This window comes from Rosa rugosa, unplaced genomic scaffold, assembly GCF_958449725.1.
Source record: "Rosa rugosa unplaced genomic scaffold, drRosRugo1.1 SCAFFOLD_55, whole genome shotgun sequence".
Lineage (NCBI taxonomy): Eukaryota > Viridiplantae > Streptophyta > Magnoliopsida > Rosales > Rosaceae > Rosa > Rosa rugosa.
In genome coordinates this window covers 1-18,220 of record NW_026908943.1, presented here as the reverse complement: position 1 = coordinate 18,220, position 18,220 = coordinate 1, and the positions used below count along the sequence as shown (strand labels likewise).

The window sequence follows — 18,220 nt, the reverse complement described above, 5'->3', positions numbered from 1 at the left end:
TCCGGTGACTAGAATCCGTCACCCGATGACCGGAATCCGGCGATCGATCACCGGAATCCGGCTACCGGACTGGTGATCGGATTCCGGCGTCTGAGTTTATTGCCCCCTAATAATACCCAATAACTATATTATTACCCCCCAGTAATCATATTATTGCTCCCCAGTAACCATATTATTGCCCCCCAGTAATCATATTATTGCCTCCAATAATCATATTATTGCCCTCCAGTGAATTGTATAAACTCCCGAAACCAAAATGAATACACTACAGGCACAAATGATCAATTTATATGCATATTATTGCCCCCCAATACTTATATTATTGCCTCTCAATAATCATATTATTGCCCCGTAATAGACATGTATAACTATTGAATAAAACTTTTTTTTTTTCATTCTTCTTTCTTCTTTCCTTATAAGCCTTCTGCCAAATTTACCAAAAAAAAAAAAAAAAAACCACGAGACTGGGCGAGGTAGTGCTCCACAATCGCATCCAAACGAAGGAGCGTGGAGTTGACGCGGGACTGGGCAAGGTCGAGCTCGCGGACCTTGGTGCTGACGTGGTCGGCGAGGTTGCGGATCTTGGCGCTGACTTGGTCGGCGAGGTCGCAAGTGGAGGAGACGTTGGAGAGGACGTGGTCAGCGTCGGAATTGACAATGTCGAGGACTTGGGAGGATTTCTGGAGATTGGAGAGGTCGCGGATCTTGGCGCTGACGTGGTCGGCGAGGTCGCAGGTGGAGGAGACGTTGAAGAGGACGTGGTCGGCGTCGGACTTAACGATGTCGAGGACCTGGGATGATTTCTGGAGACGGAGCGCTGGGAGAGAGGAGGTGGTCGAGGTTGAGATCTAGGGCGAGCCGTGGACTGCGGTAGAGGAGGAGAGTCGTCGTTGACTGGGACGGTGAGGAGGACCAGCGCCGGTGGCGAGTATGCAGGGCTCCGGCGACGGGCTCGGGAAGCAAAGGAGAGAGAGAGAGAGAGAGAGTATGAGGGCAATACTGTCAAAGACTATTAGATTGGGTAAATGAGGTTAAAAAACTCTTAGTGGAGTAAGTGGGAAATTTTTAGGCTAAAATTGGGTAAGTGGTCACGGCCCCTTAACGATAAGTAGAGAGAGAGAGAGAGAGAGAACGACACAAGCAAAGTATAGTGGTTCGTTTCCCGCTAAGGCGGGAAACTACGTCCACTTGAATGTTGTAGTATATATGTGTGTTTGGGATTACAAAGTGTGTAATGGAGTGTGTTGAGTTGTGGAAGGAGGCATTCCTTTTATAGGTGAAGGAAGCCATCTCCTCTACATTTTCTTAGATGTGGGACAAGAACCCACTATTCTAGTCTTGAAGCCATGTTGTGAAGGCAACTTTGCAAGGCCGGAAAGGTGGCTTCCCAGCGACGTATTTGCCACTTCCGGATACCGTAGCGTAGCTTGAACATAGGGCTACAAGATGCATGTCTCGGTTGGGCCTCACCATGGCTTGTGGGTGTCCCAAAGAGAGTGTTACTTATGCTTGGTGACATAGAAAATAGCCTTGCTAGTAGAGGTATCTACATCTTCTTTAATATTTTGAGTGGCTTTAAACTGGCTTTAGGGGGGGTGTGAATCTATCTTCTCTCTGCATCTGACATGGCCTGTTTAGGATGATTTACTTTTGCTGCCTACAAACCCCATTGAGCTTGGAGAGGCTACGATCTATAATACCCCTCAAACTCACACACAAGCCGGTGCTACTGCGCTATGGTTGTGCAGCCTGAGTCTGATTGACATTGGTGATCGGTCAGGGAAGCACAATGGAGCTTGCTTCTTTATGCACTAGCTTGAATTTTTATTTTTAACTTTTTTATTTTATTTTTTATTCATGGGAGAATTCTTTAGCTGAGGATGTTGAGATTTATTTACTCTTTTTTTTTTCTGGGCAGGCCCTGGAACTGTAATGTGTGACTATATGAGTAAAGCTATTCAAATTCCTTTCTATTGCAACTTCAAACATGGTTACCACTTCACCTGCAAGATGGGTTAGTTCCTCTTAGGAGTTTTAATAAATCATCATGCTTTTATTGCTAAGAAATTGATATGAACTACCATCTTTTGGGTACTTTTTTGTCACACAAACTTCTTGGCAATCCAATGCACCTTGCAAAGAAGTTTGTTAAAGGAATCGGATTTTCAAAATAGTGGCAGTTGAAGTTGAAGTAAAAGCTGCCCCGGTTGCTACTCAATATGGCAATTGTTGCCAGATTTGACTTTTGAGATCACTCATGAACTCTCTTTAACACTACACCAATTTTGTTATCAGACAACGGCAAAAAACCGTTGTGTGATTTGATGTATAACCGTTGTAGAGTGAGCCGTTGTCTGATGAAAAATCAGACAAAGGTGGAACACAGTTGTGTGATAAACACACAGACAACAGGTATGTGTTATAACTGTTGTTTGATAGCTCGGCAGATGGCTCGGCAGATGCCAAGCGCGCAGCTGCGCAGCAGTTTAGGGGCGTCTTCAGACAACAGTGCCAGTTTGCAACCGTTGTATGTTAATCATGTCAGACAACATTTTTTTATTTTGTCTGTTGTCTGATTGCTCTTCAAACTTCAGTTCTTAGACTATATCTGTTGTGTGATTAAATTTAGGACAACAGAGTTCAATTGCTTCTGTTGTGTGATTAACTTGTAGGACAACAGAGTTCAATTAATTCTGTTGTGTGATTAGCTATTAAGACAACAGAGTTCAATTAATTCTGTTGTCTGAGTATTAATCAGAAGACACTGATTCGTTAAAAACCGATGTGTGATATATTGATTACAATGTGTTTTTCTCCCATTTTTGGTCATTCAGACAACAGGCAGTGATCATTAGCTTTGGTCTGTTGTGTGATCATTTGAACATTCCATTCCTGAATTAGATTGTGCATTCATTTGGTCTATTTACGAAATGAACAGTACTCTATCAAATACAAACATTGCAAACCATCAAATGATTCATATAACCATTACTTTAAACTTCAAAAGCAAAATGGGTGCATTTCCCAATCATTGAAACCAACATTTTACACAAGAAAAGCATTCTAGTGCATGCCCATCTACTTGGGACATCACCAATTCGGCTTGTTCTCAGCTTCTTTCTCTTGGGTTCCACAGGTGGTTGGCTCTGAGTAGCGCAATCTGGCTCATCATCTTCTACAGGTTCTGCTTTTGGTCCTGTATATTGCCATTGAGTACCACAACTTGGACAAACTCTTTCACCCTGAAATTCATCAAGCAGATTGATTAAGCACTAGGCTCTTTTGTTCTTTTGTTCTTTACTACCATATAAGTAAATCAATAGGGGAGTCAATAAGCTAATCAATATCAGTGAAGAGTTCGGCAATGTTAAGATCTATTTAAATGTGGAGTGCAAAATCTACTGCCCTATCAATATAATATACCTTTTTCTTAGCAAACAATTTTCCTAGGCAGTACTGATGAATTCGAACCAAACAACCCTCTTTCTGGCATAACACTGCCTGTCAGACATAATACACCAGCAAATTGTCATATACGACAGCATCAGCAAACTATTGGCAAGTTGCGCTAGTAATAATTATCCTGGAATTAAAATGGTTAGGAAGGAAGAAAGAAGCATAAGAGCAAGGCTGTAACTTGAATTATTTAATTTAGAGCAGTCGAAAATCACAAATTATGAATTGAACAATTGTGAGACAAAGCAAGAGACAACCTTCACGCCAGCTTCGTTGCACACTTCGCATGAAGGAACATCATTATTGCGAAACCAACTTCGCAGATCAAGGAAGGATCTGACACCAAGTCCAACATAGAAAATGTGCAGTGAAGGAAAGCCATTTATCCCGTACAAATTCATCAAGAGTTTTTTCCTTCTGGGACATTGAAAAGTTCTTCAATGCAGTAGGGATAGGAAGTGAACCTCCTTGTGATTGTGATGATGTACCACTGTTAACCTAAAGAAAGACCACCAGAGTTATCAAGCATGCATGTACAAGATTAATAACCTTTGCGTATTAAATTGTGCATCCCTTTGATTTTACTCTGATTCCTTAGTCTCAAATTCAGGTTTATTTTTGGCCTTTCTTTAGTTCTGCAGCCTCATTAATCTTAGAGAGTGGCACATTATATTAATCTTAGTTCGGATAAATTAACAAGACCTTTTTACATTATATTTGGGTTACGAGTCTACTAGTCCTCAATCAAAGACACAGTTGTTGGGTTGTGTGCTGCCTTTTGTTTGGTCTCATACGTTATATACATGTCAGACACCATATTATATCTAATCACTCAGGCTAACTTGATCAGAGTAATTAGCTAAGGAGGCCAAATCAACCCTTTTTTCTTTCGGAATGAGGGAGACCACATCTGACACCCATACAAGTTCGCAGTTGAGCAGAAGGTGGATATATACCTAGAGTTCTAGCGTTTAGTTTCTATCAAGAGCTTTTTATAAATATCTAAACCACCAATAATCCACTTTGAGAACTTCCTTATTGGATAAGTCCCTGCTCAACTAACTACAGTCATCTTAAATATACTTCTCCTCTTTTGTGTTTGTAAAACTGGAAAACAGGCAGCCAGGAAGGCAAATAATTTCCTATCTATTTCGTCCTCACTTTTTTGAAAAAACAAGACCTACTTTATCAACTTAAGCTTTTATACAAAAGTTAATGCAATGTAAAGACAAAGCTTGCTGGAAATTAGAGTTAGTGAGCAAAAATTTTCACACCTGATTCTCTAATCGTAGATTAAGAGCATCACTGCTAGATATGGTTCCTTGAGCAGCTTCTTGCACTATTGCTTCTATCTGATAATATCAAAAGAATAGACCAGAAAATATAAATGAATAAACAAATATCAAAATAAAACACAACAAAAACATTAAGACACATACAATTTCAAAAAAAGAAAAAAGAAATACTGATTAAGCCCTATAATTAAACTTGTACTGTTCTTTACATACACATCTGTAGACGAGGATTATGCTTATGCTCCAGCGTGCACACAATGCACAATTGCATATGATTACACACCCCACACATACAAAGATAAAATTGAAGACACTATACTAAGATAACTTTGTGTTTGGAGGGAGTGATTATAGCAGAAACCCAATTCCAACCAACTGCAACAGTCTATGAGAGAAGTGCATGGACATTCTAATCACTGGTATCCTTTTCGTTTAACTTTTGGCTTCAAAACTTCTTTGTAAAGCATGAGCTGGAGGAATAGGTATATATCTTGCTTTAGACACAGGTGAAGAATCTTTATAAATTCAACTAATTCACCATTTGTCCAAAGTATCTTACATGACCTTTTGGAGGATAAAGATTTCTCTATAGGTGACACACAAACTGACAAATAAAGTGGATTGGCTTGGGAAAATACTTATAATCAAACACACAAAATGGAAGGTATAAGAAAATCAAGAAGAAAGAATCAAAGGGGAGTCTATAGGTAGGCATATCAAATGCATCAACGGATGACTCAATAATAACACAAACAAGCAGCAAGTGTATGGACACAAAAGAAAGCAGGACCCAAAAGAGCCTGAGTCCCACCAATATTGGGTCAAGTAAGGAAATAAATCATAGCAGGGATCAAAGATAAGTTTAGCATAAAATAATGGTCAACGACGCTCCTAAGATGATAATTGATAAGCCAAGAGAGCCTTTGTCCTAGCATCAGCTAATAGACACAAATTTTCATAATAAAGTCTAGTAGATTCATATGCTATTAATATCATGGTCAAATCAGAAACAGGTTATAAAACAAAAGAGTTAGATTTCAGGACTAATTTCTGCACCCTTAAATGCAACTTGCAGACTGAGATGAGTCAAATGCCAATAGAACCAAGTCACTAGAACTTAGGGGTCACATATCAATTTAGAAGTTGCATGGACTAGCAGAATCAAAATTTAAGGAAATGACTAACATTTTGATTCTTTTCCTCAGGTATCTTAGTAGTCTATACATCAATTTTTGATTATGAAATCCCAATCACTCTAATTTTCAAACAGTCCATAATTGTCCAAGTACTCATCAAATTAGTCCTGTGTCACACAGCATTAGCAAATATATTCAAATAATATATAATCAAATCCAGCTACAGATTCTCATCACTGGACTTGTCCATCCAACTTATAGAGAAATAATGAGAGAGGGGGACTACAAAATTTTAAACAAGTTCTTGACAAAGCTAAATCTAACAATCACCCAAAAAATAGAAAATGTAAGGCAGAAGATAATAATCTTTTTCCTATTCAACTTTTCATAACACATCACCTGAGGAATAATGAACTCACATTCAGATTATGAACTTCACATTTTGGTCAACCTGCTGTAGAAAGGAGGTGACTTCAGACCATACGTACCCTCTCTTTCAACTCAGACCGTTGATGATTTTAGACCTAAGAGTAAAATTGAAAGAATGATCTCTGTTGTGAAACAAGTACAGTATGAGAAATCCATGAATGCCACTCCTTTGCATTGCAATAAGTAGTAAAAATCTATCAAGGCAATCAACGAAAACACCGAACAACCAACAGCCATAACAGTAGGATCAAAACATCAAACTTGATTATCACAAGTCATGGGTTTACCTTTGCTAATTTCTGGTATTGTAACAGAAACTTCGTTTTCCAAAGCTTGCTGCCGAGACTGGGTTGGTGATGAGTTGATGATGCCTCGTGCTACAACCCAGAAATCTTCGAAGTTCAACTCCCACTCAAGGTCAGGCCTCGTCCAGGGAAGCAGTCGAACCAGAAACCAAGCCCAGACTCGTCGGAGAAGTCGCCGGCGTCGAACCCGAGCTAACCCAGAAACCAAGTCGACAAAACTCCATCAATTTTGAAAACCAATTAGCCTAACACGTAGAGAATGGCATGAAGATGAGTTTCCATACCAGATGAAGCTTAATCGGTCGCCGGAAATTGCAGAGGTTGCCGGTGAATGTTCAGGCTTCTCGTCCTCGGGTTTCCTTCTTCGTTCAGTGCATGGACAATCCAAGGATAGGAGGCTGTTGGCGACGGCAAGACTAAGAAGATGGTGGTCGTCCGTCGTCTATCGGTGGCCGGACGTGGAAGTTCCGATTGGTCGCTGGCCGGGTCGCGCTGTGTCCGGGTCAGAGAGCAAGCTCTCTCTCTCTCTCTTTCCCTGTTAGACAATCACCCAAGATAAATATTAGGTACAAAATCAAACGATCGCTCCAGTATGACATATAATGCTCGAAAACCCTAAAATCAAAACAGAAATTACACACCACGAGGAGGGGTATTGTCTTCAGGAGCCTTATTAATAAGCTCGTTTTTCGGCAACTCGCCCAAATCTTGCCATCGGAGGATGACCGGCGGCGCTGCTTGTTCTTCAAGTTCTTGGCCCATGGCTGTGTGGTGTAAATCCAGCTAATTGAGGAGACGAGAGTTAGGTCAATGAAATTTGGGTTTCAGATTGAGGGTTCGACCAATAGAGATTTGGTTGATTTCGAGGAATCTGAGATTGGGGGTTTCCCTATTTGGGATTTCAGAATGGAAGAGAGGGGAAGACTATGATTTCTGGGTAAAGAAGAGAGTTGGATGAAGAAGAGAGCCAGAGAAGACTGAGAGTGAGACAGGGAGAGGAGCGATCTGAAGAGAGAGAGAGAGTAGAACGTGAGAGTTCAGCGACGAAGAGGACAGAGATTTCGCGAGAGAGATGGGGAGCTGTGAGTGTCGGGCATCTTGAGAGAAGAGATCGAGAGGTTATGAAAAAAAGCCAAGGCACTAACTTTGTTTAAATGTGCCCCAGTTGTGCAAGGCATTAAGCAATAGCTTTGTTTTTCTTATTTTTTTGGTAGTTACTCAGACAACGTACAGATACATTTACGTTGTCTGAATTGCTACATAGCTGATGAAACAAAAGATGAAAATTTCCCGCTTGTGCAATCGAAATGCCAGTTTTGGCGCTTAGGCTAGGCATTTCTCATTCACACAACAGAAATAGTTCTTTATGTTGTAGGAAGTAGCAAGCATGACAAACCATTGAAGCCAAATTTGCTTGTTTTGGGGGGGAATGAATGTCATTTTGGAGACTTCTCCAAATTCTGCCACTTACTTGCACAACAGCATATTAAAAACCATTGTATGATGATTTGCAAGTATACTCCTACAACACAAATAACTAAACTGTTGTACAATTTTGTCACGCCCCGAATTTTGAATAATAAATTCAAATCCGAAACATGAATTAAACCACTTAATCAAATAAACGTTCTGAATTTTTTTCTCAATATAATCTCACCACAAGGTACACAAACTCCAAATCTCGAAACCTCGAGTTCATTATTACAATTCACTCTCACAAGCAATATTGTAAAGCTCTAAATGAGCATAACACACCTCACAACTTACAATTGCTGTAAAACTCTAACAATTGCTCTAACCGCACGATCACCGTCCTGGTTCTCCTGTCCTGTAGGATTACCCGCTACACAATTTGAATAGTGTACCGGGAGTTGCAACAACACAAAACCCGGTAAGCTTTTTACAGCCAGTATGAGTAAACAAGAAAGAACTGTTGATTTATTAGATTTCAAGACTACCACAAACCCACGTTACTTTCTCACTCTCATATATATATATAGACACTTATGAGTTACTCTCAATTTAGCTCATAAGATCACTCACTCTCATATATATATGTAGACACTTATGAGTTACTCTCAATTTAGCTCATAAGATCCCTCACTCTCATATATATATATAGACACTTATGAGTTACTCTCAAATTCGCTCATAAGATTTCCCAACATTTGGTAGACAGACTCATATATATATATAGACCCTTATGAGTTACTCTCAATTTCCCTCATAAGGTTACCATATATATATTGACACTTATGAGTTACTCTCAATTTCACTCATAAGGTCACTCCACATTTGGCAGACAGACTAGAGCTCTAACTGAACGTAACCACTCGTCCGGCCACAGACGTGATTACGATTTAATACTATTAATAACCACCAGCCCGGTACGAGAGCGTGATTCACTAATAGATGCCATGGTCACCTCGTGACCTAGTGATCTCCACAGATCACAACAATTTATTGTTCCTCAACAATAAAACTCAACACCTCTCACAATATATTGTTTCTCAACAATAAACTCAATATCTCTCACAATATATTGTTTCTCAACAATAACTCAACACAACTCCAACAATACATATTATTTCACGTAATAATATATATACAGACATTCACACAGGAATGTCTAGTAACACCAACAATAGTTCATATGATTGCAACAAAATAAAGCAATTAATTGTATTGGGTTCGTAATATGAACCACGTGAGGTTTACTCACCTCGATAATCCCGCTGCGTCTTCAATTCAGCTCAAAATACGATCCACAATCGTCCACCAACTCAAACCGTCAATCACCTAGTCCAATAATGATCTTGACTTAGCCAACAACTCAAATATGTAATTAAACGACGATCCAACGCTCAGATTCAAATTAAACGATGATCCAACGGTCGGATCTGAATTTAATGATGATCCAACGGTCGGATCCTCACGGATCGCCTTTAGGATCATCCTCCAAAATTATCACGAAGATCCAACGGTCAGATCTTCCTGAATCGCCTTTACTAACATCTCCACAAAATTATATGAAAATCCGACGGTCAGATTCTCACGAATCGCCTTCCGAATCACTATTTCTCAATTATACGAAGATCCAACGGTCGGATCTTCGCCCGTGACCTCACAAGGTCACCGGGACAGTCATACGATCAACATATCCAAAATTGAAGCAAAACCGATGGTCAGATCTTCACAGATCGTAAACCGAAGATAAACGTAAAAACGTTAAATAGTAACGTCAAAACGTAAATCCACTATTTATCAACTTTTTCTAACATGACCATGTTATATATCAAAACGCTCGTATGGATGCATAGATCATCGCCTAGATAATGAAAACTCGAAATATGGTCTGATGCGCCGCCACAAGCGGTGGTCAGTGGGCGGTCAACGCGGCGGTCAACGCCGGTCAACCACCTCAGATGGCAAAGTGACCAACTACAAACTGGTTCAAAATGAAAGGGTGGTCGACTTTCATACCTGGAGCTAAGCCTGGTTCGGCCTAGATCGTCCTAGATCAAGCGTTGAAGTTGGATTAATCTCGTGCGTCTGATCAGATTCCAGATTGAATCAGGGACGTCGAAATCTTCAACTCGTGATCTTTCACTCCACACTCCAAATCGTCAAGCAAGGCCTATATGGGGATGATCAGGGGGAAGAGGAGATCACGAAAATGGGGAGGATCGGCCCGTGCAACGCCGGCACGGCTGAGATCCGGTCGGGTCGGTTACTCCGCCTGGGGTCGCTTCGATCCAGCTCTGGGGGCAACGGCGGTGCAAGGCAGCGGCACCAGGCGACTGGGCGGCTTGCGGCGATCACAAGGAGGGCCGGGTCGTGGCCGGAAGACGCCGGAGGACGAAGATGGGTCCGGGTCGGGTCAGTCGGGTCGGCCGCGTGGGAGAGGAGAGAGAACGGAGAAAATGGGGGACTGTTCCGCAAAAAGAAATTGTTTCGTCCTTAAATGAAATTTCTGATTTTTTTTCGATATTTATAGAAAATTCCCAAATTTCAAAAGTTCATAACTTATTCATACGAACTCCGAATATTGCGTTCCACATGTCCACGAACTCGTATCGACGAGCTCTACAACTTTCATGAAGGAAGTTTTCCCAAATTTTGAACGTATAAAAAGTCAACTTTGTTGACCCCCTAAAAACATTCGTTTTCGAAAATAAAATCGTTCGAACTAATTCCACACTTCTCCAAGCTTCGTACTCGCTCCTACTATCGTGAAATCATTTCTAAAAATCCACGGAATTTAATTTGGATTTTCCGGGGTATTACAGTCTACCCTCCTTAAAGAAATTTCGTCCCGAAATTTGAGCGTAAGTCAATTCCTCTCGATTAAGGTTGACCTAACTATAGAATCTCCATCTTTTCCAAATCTGTAGTAATCTACAAAGCCTCAGCCCTTTGTATAAAAATACATTCCTATGGCCACTAAATCCTTTCATCACAAACGTAAACGCACAACACAACTGCTCAACATCACTCCACATCAATTACACAAAATCATCACATGGATCATCTCATAGATCCTTACATAGATCTTCACTCTGTACTGGCATACAAGCACAGTAAACACTCCCACAAAGTGTTTCGCTACTCAATTAGCATCACGGTAAATCTCTATAGTAAAACTCAAGCATGCACCATTCTTCACAACAATAGAGATGCATCACTCAAAACAAATCATCCCCAAAAGCACGCCAATAAAATATGTCACCCAGTGACGATGACTTGGGCTTGTTCAATCCTTGGGCTAAGCACTAGGGCTGGCCATTTGGGCCTGAAGAAATCGGACCATCCACATTTCAAACCGGCCCAAACCACTTTGGGTTTAACATTTGGGCCTACTATTCGGGCCGAACAATTGGGCTTACCATTTGGGTCTACCATTTGGGCCTACCATTCGGGCTTACTATTTGGGCTTACTATTTGGGCTTACTATTTGGGCCTACCAATCGGCCCACCAACTTCCAGCTCGGCTACGGTATGAAATTGTACATACCGTATATACGTATGCATACCGTACAGATCGTATATACGTATGCATACCGTACAACTGTATATTCGTATGCATACCGTACAGACCGTATATACGTATGTATACCGTACATACCGTATATACGTCGTATATCAAGCATATACGAGATCCAAAAATATTTGTAAGAGGTAAGGTTCGAACTCCCGACCTCAAACACGAAGGTTTTGCTCCCAACCACTGAAGCAAGAGCTGCCTTCATTAATATATGCTCACGTGTTATATTTATTATGTCATAAGCGACATAAATAAAATAACGGGGGAGGCAAGGTTCGAAACCTTAACCTGCTGCACAAGGGCTTTGCCCACCAACCACTGGAGCACAAGCTGTGCTTAATATAATGTGTACAAATGTTTTACTTATTATGTCATAAGCGAACATAATAAAAATAAACGAGAGGCAAGGTTCGAACCTCTGACCTCTTGTACATGAGCCTTGCTCTTCAACCACTAGAGCACCAGCTGCTCTCGTTACTATCCATGCAACTTCTTTTATTTATTCTATCATAAGCGATAGAATAACAACAAACTGTCGGTACACTCCACGTGCCACGACACGTCTCTTCCGTGATTTACGGAAAGCAAATCACTTTCGGCTAAAGCTGTCTGCCACAGCGTCTCGAGGTTCGGCCTGTCCCCTTACACGCTCAACACGCGCCAACAGCTTTTCCGGGTTTCGGGGCGACTTTAATCCAACGCGTGGATTCAAATTCTGAGATCGTTCATCCAACGGTGGAGATCTGCTCACCTTGTTCTATAAATAGGTGCATTCTGGGGAAAAACTGTTCACTCCAAAAGAAAAGAAATTTTCTTCCGAGCTCAAGCCTTTCTCTCTCAACTCTTCAGCCTTTCTCTTCTCAAATCCTTTCTTCATCAATTTCAATCCTTCTCTTCTGATCTTCTCTCCCATCTAGTTGATTCAATCCCATCTTTCCTCTGAACTTTCAGATCTTCAATCTTTTCCTCCAAATCTTCAATCCTTCTTTCTCAGATCTTTTCTTCCATTTGAAGATTCGATCTCATCTTTCCTCTGAGAATCTCAGATCTCCAATCACCAGTTCAACAACTCCAATCCTTCTAACAAAATCTCCCTCAAACACTAAACCATGTATTCCTCGATTTCCACATCCTCTCACCCCATGACCCAAGAGCCACGAACTCTGCAACTAATGGAGCTCCAAACCCCGCAACAAATGGAACCACAACAACAGCAACCAACAGAGGAGGGAGGAAACACCCAAGCAGCTGGAAGTAGTGCCAACATGGATTTCTGGCGAAGCCGTACCAGGTGGATTCCTACTCCAGAACAAATAAGAATCCTCAAGGATCTTTACTATGTCAAGGGATTTAAGTGCCCAACTACAGAGCAGATTCACGAGATCTGTCTCCAGCTGAACCAGTATGGGTATGTTGAGGGTAAGAACATTTACTTTTGGTTCCAGAACGTCAGGGCTCGAGAGAAGCAGATGAATAGGTGTAATCAGGCTGCTCCAGTGCCCATGAGAACTAGTTCTCTTGGTACTGGTAGATCCATTGATCTCAATTTTGGGTCCACTGGTTCTACTGGTGCTGGTGGATCCATCGACATCAATTTTGGGCCAGCTGGTGGATCCATTGACATCAATTTTGGGTCCACTAGTTCTACTGATGATGGTAGATCCATTGATCTCAACTTTGGTTCCACCTATTCTACTGGTAATGAAGGATTTCTTGATTTAAATTCTGTTTCATATTCTTCCTCACACTTCAACACTAATACTAGTACAACTCTTTTGGCACAACAGGAGGACAAACATCCCTGCAACAACGAGGAGGAGATCACCAGGAGGTTCAAACTCTTCCTCAGTTCCCCGTGCACGGCGAGGACGTCTTTGGTAACCTGAAGACTACTTCCGAGGAAGGTAGTGCACATGATTACTATTTCGGTGGCTCAGGCGGTTACAACAGTGGTTCAAACGTTTCTCTTGAGCTCAGCCTCAACCCATCCGGAGCTGCTGACTAGGCTTAGTATAGCATAGTCCTCGCTTTTTTTTTTCTTTTTTTTTTTTCTTTTTTTTTTTGTAATATAAACTCAATAAGATGGTGTGCATGTTTTCTTTCCTGTTTGTTTAACCAACAACAACACCAAGGATCGAACCTTGGTCACCCAATACTGTTTTCAAAACCATAAACAACTCTACTGCACACATCTTTCATAATGATGCAATAAAAACAATCACTCAAAAAGAATCCAACAATCAATTAAGTCGCATCGAGGTCTAGCTAGTATCCTCTGAGTCAAACCAAACACAACAATTTCATCGATAGGATTAGGGATTTATAAAGCTAAACACATCCTGAGTTAGCTAGGAAAAACCCACGTCTTTAGAGTTACTCTTACAACTCTTATAGAATCTCGATAATTCCATCTATCAATTGCTTCAACAAAAACTCACCACAATTCAATCCCTAACATTTAGCGATTCAGAAATCAAATCAAACTCCATATCACATAGTAATTCACTTGAACCACTATGGATACCTAACAAAATCACTAAAATCAATATCCGAAATTGCGTTTAACTATAACACCTAAAATCAATCACCAAAGGCACACACTCTCATCCAACATCATTCACAAGAACTGATTCTAACTCTCCCAATTAATTACACCAAAATCAACTCCATTGCAAAACTTTAAGTGTCCCGCCTACTTAAACTTAAAACACACAACAACTTCAAATTCACTGCAGCCCATCTCCATACTACGATCCAAAACTTAAGAAAACTAGTTCACCACACAAAGGCCACAAAATTCAATTTCATTCACTTGAACAAAACTATATTCACAAGTCACGGTCAGGTCATCAACCCATGGTGTTCAAATGAATAAATTTCAAATCCAGTTTTCCTTGTGAATCGTAACGTATCGTTCCAAAATGATGCAAGCAACATCAACCACGTATATAAGACACATCTCGCGAACTCAATTCAAATTCAGAATCACCAAAACTACTACTAATTCCAATTCTACCAACAATCTTGATTCTGAAGGAATTATAGTACTCAACGACAACCCAAAACAATGGTCTCTCATCTCTAACCATCGAGCACAAAATAAAATTCTTGTCTCGCACCTTAAACCCTGCTTAACAACTTACAAGCACAAGGAAGAAGTAACCGCAATAATTCCTTCCCTAACCGCAACACTACTCACAACTCCACATGAGTCAAGAATCTATTCAAGAACATTAGTATATTCAACTTAAAAAGGCAAAATTACCATCGATTAATACTCGTATCCACATTACAGACGAGCATAGGTCCACACCATGCCTTCAACCAAACACTTCAACAATCAAAAGAACCTCATTTCCATAAAACAATCCTCGTTGACTTAACAGAGTTGAATCAAGAGGTTCCTATTCCTCAAGGATTGTAACTCGCGGCCACTGAACTTATTCCCATACGAACCTACAAGACAACTGTAAGGTTCTAAGTACAACCCCTTCGAATATCCATCACCTAAGGAGTATAGTATGCTTGGCTAATACATGTATAACACTTAAAACACAGTATAAGTCAAATACAAATTCATATTAACCAAGTCAATACTATAGGGAAGGTATTCACGTTCCCTAAACGACCTAGCGGCCTAAACAACTCCCAACACTCACGCATACCCAATGACTTAGCCAATACCAAAGAGCACACGATGGGGATCCGCTGCAGACGGGCCATCACTCGGAAGGTATTGACACATCACCAAATATGCACCTTACGCTCTGATACCAAACTGTCACGCCCCGAATTTTGAATAATAAATTCAAATCCGAAACATGAATTAAACCACTTAATCAAATAAACGTTCTGAATTTTTTTCTCAATATAATCTCACCACAAGGTACACAAACTCCAAATCTCGAAACCTCGAGTTCATTATTACAATTCACTCTCACAAGCAATATTGTAAAGCTCTAAATGAGCATAACACACCTCACAACTTACAATTGCTGTAAAACTCTAACAATTGCTCTAACCGCACGATCACCGTCCTGGTTCTCCTGTCCTGTAGGATTACCCGCTACACAATTTGAATAGTGTACCGGGAGTTGCAACAACACAAAACCCGGTAAGCTTTTTACAGCCAGTATGAGTAAACAAGAAAGAACTGTTGATTTATTAGATTTCAAGACTACCACAAACCCACGTTACTTTCTCACTCTCATATATATATATAGACACTTATGAGTTACTCTCAATTTAGCTCATAAGATCACTCACTCTCATATATATATGTAGACACTTATGAGTTACTCTCAATTTAGCTCATAAGATCCCTCACTCTCATATATATATATAGACACTTATGAGTTACTCTCAAATTCGCTCATAAGATTTCCCAACATTTGGTAGACAGACTCATATATATATATAGACCCTTATGAGTTACTCTCAATTTCCCTCATAAGGTTACCATATATATATTGACACTTATGAGTTACTCTCAATTTCACTCATAAGGTCACTCCACATTTGGCAGACAGACTAGAGCTCTAACTGAACGTAACCACTCGTCCGGCCACAGACGTGATTACGATTTAATACTATTAATAACCACCAGCCCGGTACGAGAGCGTGATTCACTAATAGATGCCATGGTCACCTCGTGACCTAGTGATCTCCACAGATCACAACAATTTATTGTTCCTCAACAATAAAACTCAACACCTCTCACAATATATTGTTTCTCAACAATAAACTCAATATCTCTCACAATATATTGTTTCTCAACAATAAACTCAATATCTCTCACAATATATTGTTTCTCAACAATAACTCAACACAACTCCAACAATACATATTATTTCACGTAATAATATATATACAGACATTCACACAGGAATGTCTAGTAACACCAACAATAGTTCATATGATTGCAACAAAATAAAGCAATTAATTGTATTGGGTTCGTAATATGAACCACGTGAGGTTTACTCACCTCGATAATCCCGCTGCGTCTTCAATTCAGCTCAAAATACGATCCACAATCGTCCACCAACTCAAACCGTCAATCACCTAGTCCAATAATGATCTTGACTTAGCCAACAACTCAAATATGTAATTAAACGACGATCCAACGCTCAGATTCAAATTAAACGATGATCCAACGGTCGGATCTGAATTTAATGATGATCCAACGGTCGGATCCTCACGGATCGCCTTTAGGATCATCCTCCAAAATTATCACGAAGATCCAACGGTCAGATCTTCCTGAATCGCCTTTACTAACATCTCCACAAAATTATATGAAAATCCGACGGTCAGATTCTCACGAATCGCCTTCCGAATCACTATTTCTCAATTATACGAAGATCCAACGGTCGGATCTTCGCCCGTGACCTCACAAGGTCACCGGGACAGTCATACGATCAACATATCCAAAATTGAAGCAAAACCGATGGTCAGATCTTCACAGATCGTAAACCGAAGATAAACGTAAAAACGTTAAATAGTAACGTCAAAACGTAAATCCACTATTTATCAACTTTTTCTAACATGACCATGTTATATATCAAAACGCTCGTATGGATGCATAGATCATCGCCTAGATAATGAAAACTCGAAATATGGTCTGATGCGCCGCCACAAGCGGTGGTCAGTGGGCGGTCAACGCGGCGGTCAACGCCGGTCAACCACCTCAGATGGCAAAGTGACCAACTACAAACTGGTTCAAAATGAAAGGGTGGTCGACTTTCATACCTGGAGCTAAGCCTGGTTCGGCCTAGATCGTCCTAGATCAAGCGTTGAAGTTGGATTAATCTCGTGCGTCTGATCAGATTCCAGATTGAATCAGGGACGTCGAAATCTTCAACTCGTGATCTTTCACTCCACACTCCAAATCGTCAAGCAAGGCCTATATGGGGATGATCAGGGGGAAGAGGAGATCACGAAAATGGGGAGGATCGGCCCGTGCAACGCCGGCACGGCTGAGATCCGGTCGGGTCGGTTACTCCGCCTGGGGTCGCTTCGATCCAGCTCTGGGGGCAACGGCGGTGCAAGGCAGCGGCACCAGGCGACTGGGCGGCTTGCGGCGATCACAAGGAGGGCCGGGTCGTGGCCGGAAGACGCCGGAGGACGAAGATGGGTCCGGGTCGGGTCAGTCGGGTCGGCCGCGTGGGAGAGGAGAGAGAACGGAGAAAATGGGGGACTGTTCCGCAAAAAGAAATTGTTTCGTCCTTAAATGAAATTTCTGATTTTTTTTCGATATTTATAGAAAATTCCCAAATTTCAAAAGTTCATAACTTATTCATACGAACTCCGAATATTGCGTTCCACATGTCCACGAACTCGTATCGACGAGCTCTACAACTTTCATGAAGGAAGTTTTCCCAAATTTTGAACGTATAAAAAGTCAACTTTGTTGACCCCCTAAAAACGTTCGTTTTCGAAAATAAAATCGTTCGAACTAATTCCACACTTCTCCAAGCTTCGTACTCGCTCCTACTATCGTGAAATCATTTCTAAAAATCCACGGAATTTAATTTGGATTTTCCGGGGTATTACAAATTT

The 18,220-nt window shown here is 40.8% G+C and overlaps 1 pseudogene; it reads right to left on the bottom strand.

Moving 5' to 3' along the window:
- Positions 1–2,889: 2,889 nt before the first annotated feature.
- Positions 2,890–7,383, bottom strand: LOC133724241 (uncharacterized; annotated as a pseudogene).
- Between the last annotated feature and the right edge of the window lie 10,837 nt (positions 7,384–18,220).